We start from the raw sequence: 16,862 nt of genomic DNA, 5'->3' as shown, positions 1-16,862 counted from the left end.
TTCATTAGACACCTCAGGCTCAAGAACAACATGAGCTTGTATGTTTGCACCGGAAACTTGATTAGACATCAGATTTAGTCAGTTCAATATTGATTGGAGGAGTTATAAAATAAGTAGAAATTGGTTTCATTTTCTCATAGATTCCCTGCATACAAGCAGTTTTACAACACCGTCTGGTTTAACTATTGGCCAGAAATTGAACAGTTGAATTAGATATAATCAGGGATATGATGTACCTGCTCATTGCGCATGCTACTCTTGCAAGCTGTGATTGTCCATTTGCGCAAGCTCAATGCCATGCCCATGCTGCCGCCGCTGCCTCGCTACACCCAGGGTTGGATCTTCATCTTCTTGTCCTTCCGTTCGCTTGAAGCCCGATGACCGCCCTCCAACGAGAGCGCAAGGAAGTGCTCTATCGGTCTGTCCAGCGGTGGCTAGGTTAGGAGTGAACCAGACTGGAGGCTGGAGCAAATGAATTGGGATTTTTCCAACTATCGATCGATATGGGAGGCGCTCGTTTGGGACGCGAGCTTGCTATAGGGCCTGCCTTGCACTTATGTTATTGGCCCATCCAAATTGAAACATTTTATTCATTTTTTACATTGCCTGCTCGTGCGTTGGGACGAACAAAACTAGCCTGGGCTAACTTGGACGACTCAAACTAGGTGCACACTTTCCAGCCACCCGAGGCGGCCGCCCATACCAGCCCCTATGGTGGTGTTACCCCTTTTTACGTGTATGATTAGGGTAGTGAAAAATATTCTAGTGGCGCTTTTGATTTACCCACAGAATGGTTGAATTGCTTGTTTCTATGAATTGAGTTTGCCAATAATGTGAAGGATGCCAGTCTTTTCATCCTATTGTAGATTGCTTAGATCTCGATATGCCAAAAGTAATCGCATGGAATATACAGTAAAAGCCAGTGTGATATGTGTGGCTACAACTAGTCTGACTACATGTCCTCATATAACATATCAAGGACGCATCATCTTACCAGATTAACCATTCGACTTACCAATGCAGTGTGGGAAGAAAGAAGTATTGGGACTATGTATCCAAGCAATTGATGCCATGGACTCCTTCATACAACATTGTAAGCGAAAAAGAAGTTGTAGTGGGCCTGTACAAATAGCTAGCGTAAGTTCAGTTACCTGCTTCTCGGAATTTTAGTTAGCCACTTATTACAAAATTGTTCAATTATGTTGCTTGGCTTAATTTAGTTTGCTACTGATTACATAATGTCATAGCCTGTTAATCCTATTATAGACTGCGCCTATCTATGTGTTTGATACTTACCGTTAAGAATTACATGTTTGCCTGAAATTAAATAGCTACTTGTTTGTTTAACTGCTTTGCTGCTGCAACAACGGGTTACAATGATGTTAATAACTACTTTTCAGCATCCAACTGAAACTCTTTAATTACTTGTTTGTTTAACTGGTTTGCTGTTATAACTCCCAGTTGAGATGTTTTGCTAACTTCAACTTTTCTGAATCCAATCGGAACTTTAATGGCAAAACAGGTTAGCCCAAGAACAAAGAGCGAGGTCACCATGGACGTTGTATCATCCCACAGCAGTGGCACCGGCCCAATCGAGAATTATGAATTTCCAACTGCTGATGCTCTAGAGGCTAAACTAATGGTAGAAAGAGATTCTGCTTCTGCACTTAGAGATGAAGTTGACATGTTGAGGAAGCAAACAGCACAATCGCAAGCAGTACTCAAGACAGCCATTAAATATTTGGTGGATTTCAAAACGAAGCAAGATGAGACTGACCACATTGTTAAGGTCCAGAAGGAAAAAAGGAAATTAAATTCCCACTTGGCAAATCATAGGTGAAATGTTCTTTCCATCGTTGAATAACCTTTGTGTTGTTCGTTAATGTAATCAATCAAACCATTTGTTTTAGAGATCATGTAATAATTGTTTTTTGTTTTTTGTTTTTTGGTTTGTAATTTTATTTGAGCACAAGTCTGTATTAATTGATAAGACTCGGAGACATTTCATTTTGATTGCTGTGCGAGACCTACAAATATGCCAATTGGGTTGAATGCATTCAACAATAATAGTAGTATAGATGGACCATAAGTGGCACGCATCGGAAAGGGCCAAGATGTTGTAGTAGCTTGGCTAAAAAAAGGATGTTGTTGTAGCAAAAAAAGTACAGTGGCATGGATTATGTATGTTAGTTGATATTATTGATACATATACTCTATAAGTGTTTATATGTCTGTTAGTTATGTACATTCTTGGTTGATTGACTCGCTATTTGAATCTTGATACATCGCTTGTGTACATATCTAAATGGTAGTACACATTATGCTGCGTGTGACATTTGAGTTGGACATGGAGTGTTTCAAATATTTGAATTCACCTTAAAGTGGATTCTAGCTTCTGAATTTGAGTATCGGCATTTGTAAACCATATTCATATATGATAGTGCAATACATCTTCCTCGTCCTTTTGAAGATATATAAAAACACATAGAATGATTTATAAAGATTCGTATAGGAATACAAAATGGATTCGAATTTAGTTGCCAGGGTAAACGTGGATGCTTATTGTCCCAAAATTCGAAAGAAGCGGCAAAATGTCCACTCCCACGTCGGCTGCCCGAAGCCAAGTGTTTGGGAGATGCAAATTACTGTCTACCCATTACATGGACAATCCATCGGCCCGATTTCCACTGCTCTAAATAGGGGTAGGTTAGTAACTTCAATTAGACATGACACGACCGCCTCTGAGCCCATTTCGACATGGTGGGCGCCAAACATGGGCGGCAAAACACATTTGATTCAAGCTCGTCCGAAAGACCTTTGTTTCTCCCTCTATTTCCCCATTCATACATGGTGGGCGGCAAAACAAACTCGACTCGGCCGAAATCGATGTAGGCAAATATTTTCAATAGGGGCAGATTTGTAACTTCACTCAGACGTGACATAACCGCCCTACCTGTCAGCCCCGTTCATACACCGTGGGCACCAACCATGGGCGCCAACCACCCTCTCGTCGCCTGAAATTGTTCTGGGCAAATATTGGCGAGATGCGAGATTACCATCGTATCCCCAACCGACGAGACGTCCAAATTTTAAACAGGGGCTAAGTTCATAACTTTCCCATATTTCATATAGGCGCGTCCTAAAAACATGTTTCCCCGTACCTCTCCCTCCATTTTCCCATTCATACACTGTCCGCGCTAGAACACCATCCCACACCAGCCTCCGTCCGCCACCCCATCCATCGCCGCCGTCCTCCACCCCATCCATCGCCACCATCCTCCACCACATCCATCGCCACCGTCCTCCACCATGCTGGAGCGCCTACCAAGACCGTGTCGTCCACTGCTAGAGATGGATGTTTCTCATCCACGGCGACGGACCAAGAGCCTTGCATCGCGCCCTCTTGCTTCATCGATGTTGTCGTCCTCTTTGCCGGGGCCGCTCACACGATCTTCTCTTCCACCGTAACAAAACTTATCCCCCGATGCACCCGTCTACCGTTGCAGATCTGCTTCAACGCCACCGACAACCATCGCACCCCCGATGCCTACACGGCGTCGCAAGAGAGGTGGTACTTCATATCTCCTCAACATTTTGATCTCAACCACATAATAGATCTTAACTTGGTTACTCTACTTTCTTTTCAGCTCTTAGATTTTAGTTCTTAGTTTGAAGCAAACAATGGATGCTAAATATCATTTCTCCGGTTTGCAGCTTCAAATATGCCATGGCACAGTCATAATACGGTTTAATTGATCATGCTTAGGGTTTAATTGATCATGTTGGTTCCGTGGTGGTTTCTTTAATAGAAATCGGAGGGGAAACCCTCTTTTGCTAAAAAAATATGCTTAGAGTTTCCCCCTTTTATGATCACTATACGATCATAATGCATGCTTCGTGTCATAATAGCAATGCTCCACCCATCAAGCTAAACAAGCTTAGTTGTTCAATTACGAATCTGATATTATTAAAACAGAGTCGTTTAATTGGTCAGCTAAATGTTCCTAAATTAGTTTCGAAAATGCATGTTCGCCGCTTGGGTGTGTATCTCTACAGGGTGCCCACGGTGGACCGGCCCACCCTGGGATTTTGGGTCATCCCAGGCCCTGATTCCCCTCTGTTCTGCTGCGTGCTTCCGATCTCGACTCGCCCCCAGCCGCCTGCCTCGCCGGTGACTTGTCGTCCCCAAATGGTATGACTCTAGGATGAGACGCCGGACTAACACGAGGTCAAGAGTTGCTCGCCCAACAGCGTCATCGCTGCCTGGGCGTGCCACCGTGCCTACCTTCCTAGTCCGTTCAGGGCTCAGGCGTGCAACACCAACTAAGCAAACCCGATTTAACCTGAGATACGTCCTCAACACTCCGTAGCCACTCCTCATCATCCATTTTCTAATTGATTCATTACTCATTACACAGGACTGTCATTAGGGTTTGTTGTGTGCTCAGTGCTACCTACACTTAATGGTTCAGATGTATTTCGGTGATCTTTAGTACCTGTGAAGTTCACAGGGTTTTCAAAATTCCGGCCTAGGAACAGACACTAGTCATTTTGGATTGTTGGTCGTAGTGACATTGACCCGGATTACTACTGCAAGCCAGGTTTGTTGACAATTTTACTTGTGTTTCTTACTCATTCGATATAATATCCAATTATTCACGTGATTAGTTGCAAACAATAAGTGCTAGACAAACTTCTTGGTTCAGATTTTGGACGGTCTCTTACTGCAGTTACATTTCTGCATACTTGTCCTAGTAAGCTCACAAGTAAATGATTGATTCACTACATCTATGCTTGCTTGTCATATTTGTCGTCAATATTCTTTTAGGGTGGAACACCCTGTTTGTAAATACTGGAACCATAGACATGAGTGAATAGTATTTCTCTATGTGATCTCTTCCATCATGTGTGGGAAACGAACACTGCATTGTATAGAAAGAAAGTTCATTTCCAGCTTTTACATAGGCTTCGATCTTTTACATGGAATACAATATGCCTACTTGCTTTGTGTCGCACTACCAACACTCCACCCTTGAAGCTAAACATTATGCCACTCATAATTCGTTAGATTGTTTGTTCAAATACAAATTTCATATGATTCTAATGTTCCTACTTCAGTTTTGATATGTGTGTCTGCCTGTTATAGAGACATAAGGGGTTTGCATTTCTGTGTGTGGTCTGGTCAGCACGGTTGGGGTGAACTTTGCATATGCAGGGGTTTATAGGGAGACACTCTTCAAGTTGAATCCACAATGCATTCCATAGATAATTTGACTACTTTTTATGTTTTCATGAATCTCAGATTCTGAACAGCATTATAATGTTTATGAGCTTGCACGCATGAAAAGAATAAAGCAGAACAATGCCATGGCTGTCAAACTTGGCATTAAGGGACTGAAATCAAGTCTGGATGCAATGCAATGCAAACGCTCTCCACCTACAGATTCATGCTCAGAATATGATCCTAGTAGTGATTCTGAGCTAGAGGGAGACCTAAGTCAATGTAGCTCCCTAGTGGAGGAGCTAGAGGAAGATGCCCTATCAAAGTGTTTGGAAAAGGTAGCGGCACCTGATAAATCAAATAGCCCATTAGGTGTAGTTGCAATATCACCTGACCCGCAAAACACCCCAACTTTAGCAGACTCTAGCCCTACTACACTGGTCATTTCTGATGCCCCAACTCAGCAGACCCCAACTGCAGCAAACGGTATGATTATGCCAGTTGACATAGCACCAGCTCTACGATGCAAAACCCCCATTCCAGCAAAGAGTACACCAAATCCAGTTGCCAAATCTCTTTTCGAACTAGAGAGAGCCCCAATTGCAGCAAATAGGAGCCCTGTTCCATTTCTTCCCAGTTTAGAAGATGAAGCTTATATTGTTGTCAGGAACTTTGTGCGCATCTTTCCTTCATGGAAAGATTATACCGTAGATACAGAACAATTTCTAGTCTTCCTCCGCAACTTATGCGTAAGTAATGTACTAATGTTATTCATGGTCATTACTGCATATGTTTCTACTGACAGAAGACACAAGATTTCATTCTTTTAAATAGGCGAGGACCAAACTGGATTGTGAAGACGGGCAAGGGTTGGTTGCGCTTTTCAAGCACTCGCTGATGAAGTATCGTCCCTACCTGAGGCAAGCGCACTTCGATGGCAAGCCTCTAAACGAAATTTATGTAAAGTCTTCGGTGCTACATTTATTTGACGGTGACTGGAATAATCTTGTTACACATTGGTCTCGGCTGCAGCGTAAGGTACTGTCTATGATATCACATCACAATTTGAACTACATTTCTGCATTTGCCTTAACGTCTTACTTATACGAAAACTATTAGCAGAAGAACATTCATTCTCAAGGGACCACAGAATCTCGCAACTATACTGCACACTGCATTGCTGTTGTGAGTACCTCTTGCCCTGTATGACCGTACTTACTTTCATAGTTGTTTGATTATGTAGCATCAATGCACATGTTAGCCTCGTTATCTTCCATTCGGTGGACATTATAAGATCCGTATGGACTCTTACATAAATTTAGAATCAAACCAATGCTTTTGAAGAGGTTTAGCTCTGCAATCCTCTTGTAAGGACTGAATGTTGTCTATCACTATATTTACATTAACAGCTACTCCCTCCGTCCCATAATATAAGAACATTTTGTATAGTACACCAGTGTTCAAAACACTCTTGTATTATGGGAAGAGGGATTGGTTCATTGTGTAGCATTCTGCATCTTATCTCCCTCGCCCACCATTTACTAAAAAAGAAAAGATCTATATTTAATCTTACCAAAAAGTAGAATACATAGACAATGCTAGTGCAGAAGTGTAGCCCATTGCTCTTGTCAGTACATTTTGTCCTGTAACGCTTGTACTTCCAGGGATTGGTAGTTGATTATGTAGCATCAATCTGCATCTTATCTTCATTATCCTCTATCCCTTCCAGTATTATCATATCTATAATTACTCTCTACAAAATGTAGAGTACATGCAATGCTTATGAAGAAGATTCTGTGCTGAAATTCTTGAGTTATCCTTCCCTTGACATGGAGAAGGGCATTATAAAGCCGGTGTTAACTGTTAATGTAAGTAAGCCCTTCTAAAGCCTTTATCCTCAACTGCTGTTTAATTTGCTCATACTCCCTATCCTTTACTGCTGTTTAGTTTGCTGTTTCTACCAAAATGCATGTTCGCAAGAATCGTAAGTTCTAAGTTTTACTTGTAAAACCAAATTCCTTATTCATACCATGCACATTACTCAATACTCCCTATATATATGCTTGTTTTTGTGGATCTATAATCCAGCGTGTGGTGAACCAGCCCACGTTTGCACCTTGTCATCTCCTGTTTTATCTTACTGATGTGGCTGATGATATGAACAACATGCCATGCACATTAACCAAAATAGATGCAATGATTTTCTTTGCCCTTCATCTATGCGTGTTATGTTGACATGGTAATCCAGTAGTATGGTGAAGCTCCCCGCATTATGAACAATGCCAAATTATGCTATTGATATTTTGAACTTACTCTTTATTTTCTAATTTGAAATTGGATGGAATTGACAGCACAGTTATCATCTTTGTTTATACACGTGCAAAACTTGTCATCTCTCTGCTTTGTTTCAGGGTGATAAGCCTCATGCCATGCACAAGTCTGCTGAAGGCTGTGAGACAAACCAAACATATATTGCAGCAAAGAAAGCAAAACATCTTGAAGATAGCGAGACAACCTCAAAGTCTTGTCCTGGTGCAGTGTTCAAGTTACTTGAGACTAGCAGCCAGACAAGCTCACAGAATTCGTTGTCTGAATTAGTTTGACTTCTTCAGACCCAAGTTCTGGCAGAAAGGCATTCTGCAACTCAACTTTGACTTGAAGTCCTATCTCTAAGAAAGATTGCGGAGAACACCAATGAGAACCTCATCGCTAAACAACTACACGTGGAAGCTATAACTGACATGCTAGGCCGGTCTCACAGCCTTGCTCAGCAGCTTGCGCAGCAGTTCCCTCGGAAGGCTAACCTTTCTTGAACTGTCTTGGAAGTGGTCTCGGTTTAGTATTATTTTGTTACGCTGCAATGGTGCCCAGTTTTTGTAATCTGCTTCTTCGTTGCGCTTTATGATCACTGGTGGCGAACTTCGATGCCCACTGGATCTAATATACCATAAATCCTTTATTGTATAGTGTAGGTTTATTCTTAGTTACTAAGCCGTAATTTCTTTATTGTATAGAGTAGGTTTGTTCTTAATTCCTACTAGTTACTGCCATCATTCGCTATCTGAAAAACAATCTACTGTAGTCGACCGGGCCGAAACATTCGCCTCTAATGGGCCTGGTTTTTAGCGGGCCACAATTGGGCCGGCCTGCAACTTTCTTGGGCCCGAATGATTGGGGCCTTCACACTTTGCGCCAGGCCCACAATTTACACCGGCCTATATTTTAGTTGGGCCTTTTGTGGACCCAGTGCTTAGTTTGGCCCAGGTAGCGTTGGGCCACTAACAGGCTGAATATTGTACTAGCATGTTACGGGCCAGATGAAACCATGGGCCTTTAGCAGGCTGAAATGCATGTTGGGCCTCAATTTTCACTAGTCGTCGACGGGCCTTCAACAGGCTGAAATTTAGACAGGGCCTTTTTGGGCCCAGTTATATCACTGGTCGTTACCAGTCCGAACATATCTCGGGCCTTAGTTAGCCCACTGATATCATGGGCCTTTAAGAGGCCGAAAGCTTAGTGCAAGCATCAACGGGCCGAATTATGCGACAGGCCTTTAACGTACCCAAAGTCGCGTTGGGCTTAACTGTTGCCACCTTTATCACAGGCAGTTAGTGGGCCCGGTGTCCCATTGGACCATATATGGCCCATGGGCAACACGGGTCGTTCCCAGGCCGAAAGTCACACCGGGCTGAAATGGGCCCATGTATACATCGGGCCTCTAATAGGCTGAAAGTCACTGGGCTGTAATTGGGCCCAAATATTCGGCGAACAACTAACGGGCCAGATTTGGCTTCGGGTCATAAATGGGCCCAAATATTTGGCGAACAATTAACGGGCCAGATCTGGCTTCGGGCCATAAATGGGCCTTTATTAAGCAGGCCGTTATTGGGCTGGCCCACTAGTACCTGAGTAAGTACTGCGGGCCTTTGACTGGGCCGGCCTTTTTAACCTATATGGGCCTCTGTTGGGCCCAGCCACGTGTCGACGTATCATAGGCATGTCTCCTCCAATGGACGGGCGACATCTGGCCCACTAATGAGCTGACAGGTGTTCCCTCCGGCCAATCAAAATATTACACGTGGAAATTTCCCATTGGTCCCGGCTGTTAACGGGTTATCGGATCCAAAACCGGACTCGATAGCTTAACGGTGTTCCGTTACGATGGATGCCACGTGTCGGTCACCCTTGACGAAAGCACTTCTGTGACGTGCGATTTATCATCATGGAAGTGGACACTTCCGTGATGATAATTTTGGTCATGTCATGGAACACTTCTACGACAGCACAAGTATGACTATCTTGATTCTATCATAAAATCGTCATGGATGTACATGCATGACAAAAATGAGACCTACCGTGACAAACACGTATCATCACGGAAGTGTATTTTTTTTGTAGTGATGGCGAGGTGCTGCGTAGCGAGCGTGGCCTCAAGGTGCACATTCTTCGTCGCGACCTCCGGCACCTACAGGGCCACCAGGGCTTGAAAGAGTTCATCACCATGGAGGCCGATGAGGGTGGCAAGAAATGAGGAGCCTGGGCGCGCGGGCTGGAGCAGTACGGCAAGGTTGTCCATGCGGTTCTTGACGGCGGTGAACTTGCGGATGAAGTTGACCATCATGCCATCCATGCGAGAGGCGAAGGTGGCATTGGCGAGGACTACGATGCCGGCGGTCGCCAGCACCATCTGGGAATGCTGCGCGGTGCGGGGCCGCAGGCCAGTGCCTTGGATGATTTTGCACAACCGACTGCCGCTCGCGTCCATCGCCTCCATAGGTGCTTGTGGCTTCTGGTCACTTGGTCTTGGATTGGAGTGAGAAATGTTGCGTAGAGACTAGGAGTAGATGGATTGGAGTGGTGGGGCGCCTTTATATGAGATTCCAAACTCTGTTGCATTCACATCGTGCTGGCTCTATTCTGCTTCTCCAATTAATTCCCTTTGCATGTAATTGAGGATGCATCATTGACCGTTCAACGTCTCGGGAACCGCTACCCTCTCCCTCATTGTCATTCAAGCACCTATGGAGGTGACTGCCGCTCGCGTTTATCGCATGTCAGGAGACGTTCCTGTCGATGATGACGTGCCTATGGTGACTTCGTAAATTTCAAGATGATAGTGTCGGCTCAGTCTTTTGGAGGTGCTCATAGGGGTAGGGTATGCGTGTGTGCGTTCATAGGTGTGAGTGTATGCGCATGTATATGAGCGCTTGCATATGTACTGTGTTAAAAAAACGTAAATGTGTGTCAAAAAGAGACTAGTCAGTATACTAAATATTGTGCGCCGCGGAGAGGAAAATGAGAGAACTACGTATTTATTTATGGTGCAAATTCACTCATTTTGGTCCATATGTACTCCGTCTCGGTGTAGTCTAGTCACTTGTTGAAATCTGTAGAAAGGCAAATACTCCTTTCTGGTTTACAGGGCTATACTAGCAAGTACGTACTACAATAGTGGGCTCACATAGCAATTTTGTCTCATGCAAGAGCCTGGTATATGCGTGCTCCAAGGTTCACAACTGCCACGTTCAGGTTGCGCTTGGCTCATCGTCTCCTCGAGAAGACGAACAATGATGTTACTACTACTGCTTCTACAGTATCGAATCCATTGCTGCATGTCCGTCCACCGCGAGCGGGAGGGATAGCTTGTTGTAGTACTATAAGCAAAAGCATGTCCTTGTCTGCAAGAAACCGCGTGCATGGGTGAGGGAGAAGGCATGTAGTAGTAAAATCAAGCTTCTCCTCGTTGTACGAGTTGATACGACACATCATAGCACTGGTCCCACATGCTTGCCTCTAAACTTGGCTGAAAGACCCGCAGTGTACAATATATTTGCTGCAACCTCTAACATTTACCCACCACAAATTAAAATATATATTCCTATCTTGACCAGATGAGCGTGCAAACTACAATCACCAGGATGACAGGTAGGGCCAAAAGACTATTTTAATTAAAAAAAACTTCGAGACGGCCACGTAGCATGGATCCGACCCCAATGATTTTAAGCTTACACGCACGGTACACGCTATCCTAGACTACTCTACACATGAAACTGCCACACGAGCGTCCGGGCTGCACTTGGCTCTTCGCCTCTTCAGGAAGTGGAACAATGATGGAGTACTGCTGCATTGGAGGAGTACTACAGTACGCTTCTGGCCATCTGACACCGATTGAACTGCTGCATGTCCATCGCGTGCGGGAGGGAGAGCGTGTAGCGCAAGCTTCTCCTAGTCCTGCGAGCCACCACGCTCATGGGCGAGGGAGGGACGCCGCTTCATTGACTTAGTGCTCCTACCTTTGCATGTATGACAGGTGGGCCCAATAGGTGGGTGGCCAACCTGTCATACAGCCAAAGGCAGGTGCAATTAAGTCCGTGAGGGAGAGGATAATCAAACTTCTCGTTGTTGTACGAGTTGATGCGACACATCAAAGCAGTGCACTCGATATATTTCAATAATTAGCGTTTACCGATGCATTAATTACAATGCATGCATGCATGTCTTGACTCTCCTTTTGATACTTGCATGTGTTGATTGAATGCACCTTGAAGTAGTATGAATATGTGACGGTAAAGCTTTGTAATGCCCTGGACCTAAAGTGAGAGATGGTTGTACACGAGGAGGGCGAGATCATGCAGATGAAACAGGACCCGACGATGGAGCTCTCTATGCTCTTGATGGACCTCACCTTGCTCCACTGCCCCTTGTTCCTCCGCCCCTTGAAGCCTCCAGTGTATGAGATTCGAATACACCTCGTCCGTTCGGCTGTTCGAGCAAGGTGTAGGTTTCTTGATTGATGTGCCGTTCGTTTGATTTCTGTAATGCAAGGGAGGGAACCAGCGGCAGTGCCATAAGTGCAAGCACGGCGGTTGCTTTGACGTGTGGAACATGGTGGTAGACATCGTCCTTTCGTTGGTGAGGGTGGAGTGCCCGCACGAAGGCTGTGGGCTCTACGTCACTTACCACAAGCTCGCCGATCACCAGAGCGTGTAACCGCGCGCGCCCTGCAAATGCCCCGTGCCTGTCTGCGGCTACGAAGGCCCGCCACCAGCGCTCTACCACCACATCAGCACCGCGCATCCCATACCCGTGCACAGGATCCAGTACGGCAAGGTGATCCGGCTGCAAGTGCCACTGTTGGAGCCACGACTCTTGCTGTTCTCGGAGGAGAACGGCTGCGTGTTTTTCTTGGTTGGCGGCGTGCTCGACATCGGTGCGCCTATCGCCATGTCGGTCATCTACAGCAGAGCGGGGGCGTCCCCGCTGCCACACTACATGGCCAAGCTGTGGGCGAACGGCCCACCGGGGGAGCACAAAGGCACGATCGACGCTGTTAAGGTGGAAATGGAGGTGACAAGCAGCAAGGATCCCGGCGACATCGCTGTGCAGGAGCTGACCTTCTTCACAGTTCCGTCCAAGCTACTGGCCGGGGCTAAGCTGGTGTCCCTGCATATTCAGATTGACAAGCTCACGTCCTAAATGTTCCTACAGTGTCTTATGTTTATCTTAGTAATATGCTAAATAGGGATTAGCTCGGTCTACTTTAGCTTAAGAGACGGTGGGTTTTGGTGGCGATGCAGCAATTACTTCGACATCAGATCAGTAATTTCCAACAGTTGAACGGATATTTTGTGTCTATTGGATATAAAGTTCTTTTGTGTAAGAAGTACTACTTGTCACCAAAATGGATAAAAGGAGATGTATGTAGACGTATTTTAGTTCTAGATACGTCCCTTTTTATCCATTTTGATGACAAGTATATGCTTGTTTGTTCACGAAGTGTTTCATACTTCTGTGAGTTGACGCGACACATCAAAGTAGTAGTACTACTAGGAGTACTCCCTTCGACCCTAATTTCTCTGCGCATAAGTCGAGGCGCAGATACCAAGTAGGGCATGGTTGTGTTGGACAACTCACCGGACTGTGTGATACGTCTCCAACGTATCTATAATTTTTTATTGTTCCATGCTATTATATTATCTGTTTTGGATGTTTTAAAGGGCTTTATTATACACTTTTATATTATTTTTGGGACTAATCTATTAACCGGAGGCCCAGTCCAAATTGTTGTTTTTTGCCTATTTCAATGTTTCGTAGAAAAGGAATATCAAACGGAGTCCAAATGGAATGAAACCTTCGCGAGAGTATTTTTGGAACAAACATGATCCAGAGGACTTGGACTAGACGTCAAGGAAGAAGCGAGGAGGCCATGAGGCAGGGAGGCGCGCCTACTCCCCTGGGTGCGCCCCTCACCCTTGTGGGCCCCTTGCAGCTCCATCGACCTACTTCTTCCTCCTATATATATACTCATATACCCTGAAAACATCCGAAAACACAATAGATCGGGAGGTCCGCCATCGCAAGCCTCTGTAGCCACAAAAAACCAATCGGGGCCCTGTTCTGGCACCCTGCCGGAGGGGGGATCCATCACCGGTGGCCATCTTCATCATCCCAGCGCTCTCCATGATGAGGAGGGAGTAGTTCACCCTCGAGGCTGAGGGTATGTACCAGTAGCTATGTGTTTGATCTCTCTCTCTCTCGTGTTCTTGATTTGGTAGGATCTTGATGTACCGCGAGCTTTGCTATTATAGTTGGATCTTATGATGTTTCTCCCCCTCTACTCTCTTGTAATGGATTGAGTTTTCCCTTTGAAGTTATCTTATCGGATTGAGTCTTTAAGGATTTGAGAACACTTGATGTATGTCTTGCATGTGCTTACCTGTGGTGACAATGGGATATTCATGTGATCTACTTGATGTATGTTTTGGTGATCAACTTGCAGGTTCACCTTGTGAACTTATGCATAGGGGTTGGCACATGTTTTCATCTTGACTCTCCGGTAGAAACTTTGGGGCACTCTTTGAAGTACTTTGTGTTGATTTGAATAGATGAATCTGAGATTGTGTGATGCATATCGTATAATCATACCACGGATACTTGAGGTGACATTAGGGTTTTGGTTGATTTGTGTCTTAAGGTGTTATTCTAGTACGAACTCTATGACAGATCGAACGGAAAGAATAGCTTCGTGTTATTTTACTACGGACTCTTAAATAGATCGATCAAAAAGGATAACTTTGAGGTGGTTTCGTACCCTACAATAATCTCTTTTTTTGTTCTCCGCTATTAGTGACTTTGGTGTGACTCTTTGTTGCATGTTGAGGCATAGTTATAAGATCCAATTATGTTATTATTGTTGAGAGAACTTGCATTAGTAAAAGTATGAACCTTAGGCCTTGTTTCCTAGCATTGCAATACCGTTTGTGCTCACTTTTATCATTAGTTCCCTTTATGTTTTTATAATTTCGTATTACAAAAACCTATATCTACCATCCATATTGCACTTGTATCACCATCTCTTCGCCGAACTAGTGCACCTATACAATTTACCATTGTATTGGGTGTGTTGGGTACACAAGAGACTCTTTGTTATTTGGTTGCAGGGTTGTTTGAGAGAGACCATCTTCATCCTACACCTCCCACGGATTGATAAACCTTAGGTCATCCACTTGAGGGAAATTTTCTACTGTCCTACAAACCTCTACACTTGGAGGCCCAACAACATCTACAAGGAGAAGGTTGCGTAGTAGGCATCACTGCGCACCAGGAAGATGAAGCTCGTGTTGTGTTGGTGCCGTGTGCGGCCTGCACAATAACCAAAACCTCGCGCCTCTAGCTTAGTCTCTGCGTTTTAAACTTCTCAATCTCAAGGCCAAGGAGGAACGTGATTCCTATGATAGAGCCAATCGGATGGTTGAGAACACTACAATTCGTAGCTATAGATGCGTGTGTGAGAGAGGACGAGTGCGTGCGTGCACCTTTTCTCTTCCTGTATAACATACTAAACTCAGATTACAAGTGTATGTGGGTCGCATCGACCTAGGGAGCTAGAGATGGTGCGTGCGAGAAGTCCCGAGAGATAGTTTTAATGCGTCTGAAAAAAAGACTAGTCTATAGCTCGCCACGCGGCTATTCCTGTCGAACGCCCCAATAACCGTAAGATATGTATCGGACGGTGCCAGTTATTGCACGTACACAACAGTAGAAAAAGAACTACCATGGCATATGCTACACCAGGTCGAGAACACATGCCCATGTTACGCCATCCGGGAATAGTGCCGCACTTCGAAACTAGAACCGTCAATAAATTTTGAGCTTGCGTCTCGTCACATTCCAAATTACTACTACTACCATGCTATATTTAATTGCAAACCTGTTCACACCGATCACAACCTAAACGGTTTCCCACTTAGGAGTGTATTGGTACTCGGTTATAAATACTACTATGCCAAGATGAATACACATTCCTCCTCAACTCCTCATCCACAAAAACAAACAAGTCATTCAGGATCCTTACCTTGCGTCTGCCATGGCCAGCATGAGTTCTGGGTCGAGAGATTACCATCAGGGAGAGGCGAGCACGGAAGCGGAAGCACAGGAGATGTCCCGCCTCGCCGCGAAAGCAGCCAACATGTCCGGACGCACGGAAGTAGATGCACAGAGCTCCTGCCGTGCCACCGAAGCAGCACGGAGGTCTCGTCGTGTCGTCGATGCAGCAGACTGGTCCGGCTGCGCCACAGAATCAGCAGAGATGTCCCGCCGTGCTGCGAATGCAGCAGAGCTGTCTCGCCGTGACGTGGCGGCCTGGGAAAATGTCTCGCAGGGAGGCAACGACTCTTATAGGTGCATGCATCGTCCATAGCCAGATGGATCAGATATCTGGCTGGACGAGGTTGCAGGACGACATGAAAGCCTCGTTTGAACAGGCTACCGACGTCATCCGGGCCGAGCGCGACCTGCTGAGGGCGAAGGTCGTCCGAAGTGCAGACCAGCAGGAGGAGACCAGTGCGTTGTTGAAGAGGACCGGCGTCATCGTCAAGAAACTTATGGACGAGAATGACATGCTCTACATTGAGCGCCAAAGGCTGGTGGAGGAATCTGTGGATGCTCTCAAGCAGCATCTTGAGGACACGAAAGATCTCATCGCCGCTCGCCGCGGACACTAGTTCACGCGGCCTGCAGCAACGCATCAAGTAAGTAGAGATCAGCGAGCCAGATCGTTATCTTCCTTCTTCTTTTGCCCTTGTGTATTTCGGGCGTAGCCGCATGTGGCTTTTTTAATTATTTTCCTAATTATGTAAGACAATTATTATCCACTGTCGTTGTCCTTATATATTCATTAGTCATGCTATAAGTCGCATTAGATGCTATATAGGTCTCTCGGATCTTACATCAAGATCCATGCTTTTAGATTTTCTTTTTTCTCTCTTAAATCTCAGTCGAGTGAGACATTGCCACGCCATTAAACAGAGGCTCGGGCGCCATTAATGGAGACCTTGGGAGAGAGGTGGATGGAAGATAGAGCTCAAAGGGCTTTCCTCCCGATAAGCATGCGCACAGGTCTAATTGCACGCCTCTCGTACTCAAATAGCTACCCTGCCAGGTGCCTCCTAGCTAATAAAAAAAGGGGACGCATGGTGGCACGTAAATGGTAAATAGAACGCCCATGGTTTCAATTACCACTTAGTTGTAACGTGACAACCCTTGTTCCAAAATGACTTTGTTGATTTTTAATGTGCGCGCCTTCGCAAATCGGACAGCAAAATTACCACAGCATGTTGGTGCCATGTCATGGCCCCAAGCC

This window comes from Triticum dicoccoides, chromosome 6B (genome assembly GCF_002162155.2).
Source record: "Triticum dicoccoides isolate Atlit2015 ecotype Zavitan chromosome 6B, WEW_v2.0, whole genome shotgun sequence".
Taxonomy (NCBI): Eukaryota; Viridiplantae; Streptophyta; class Magnoliopsida; order Poales; family Poaceae; genus Triticum; species Triticum dicoccoides.
The sequence above is the reverse complement of the archived record's forward strand: the minus strand, read 5'-3'. Positions refer to the sequence as shown.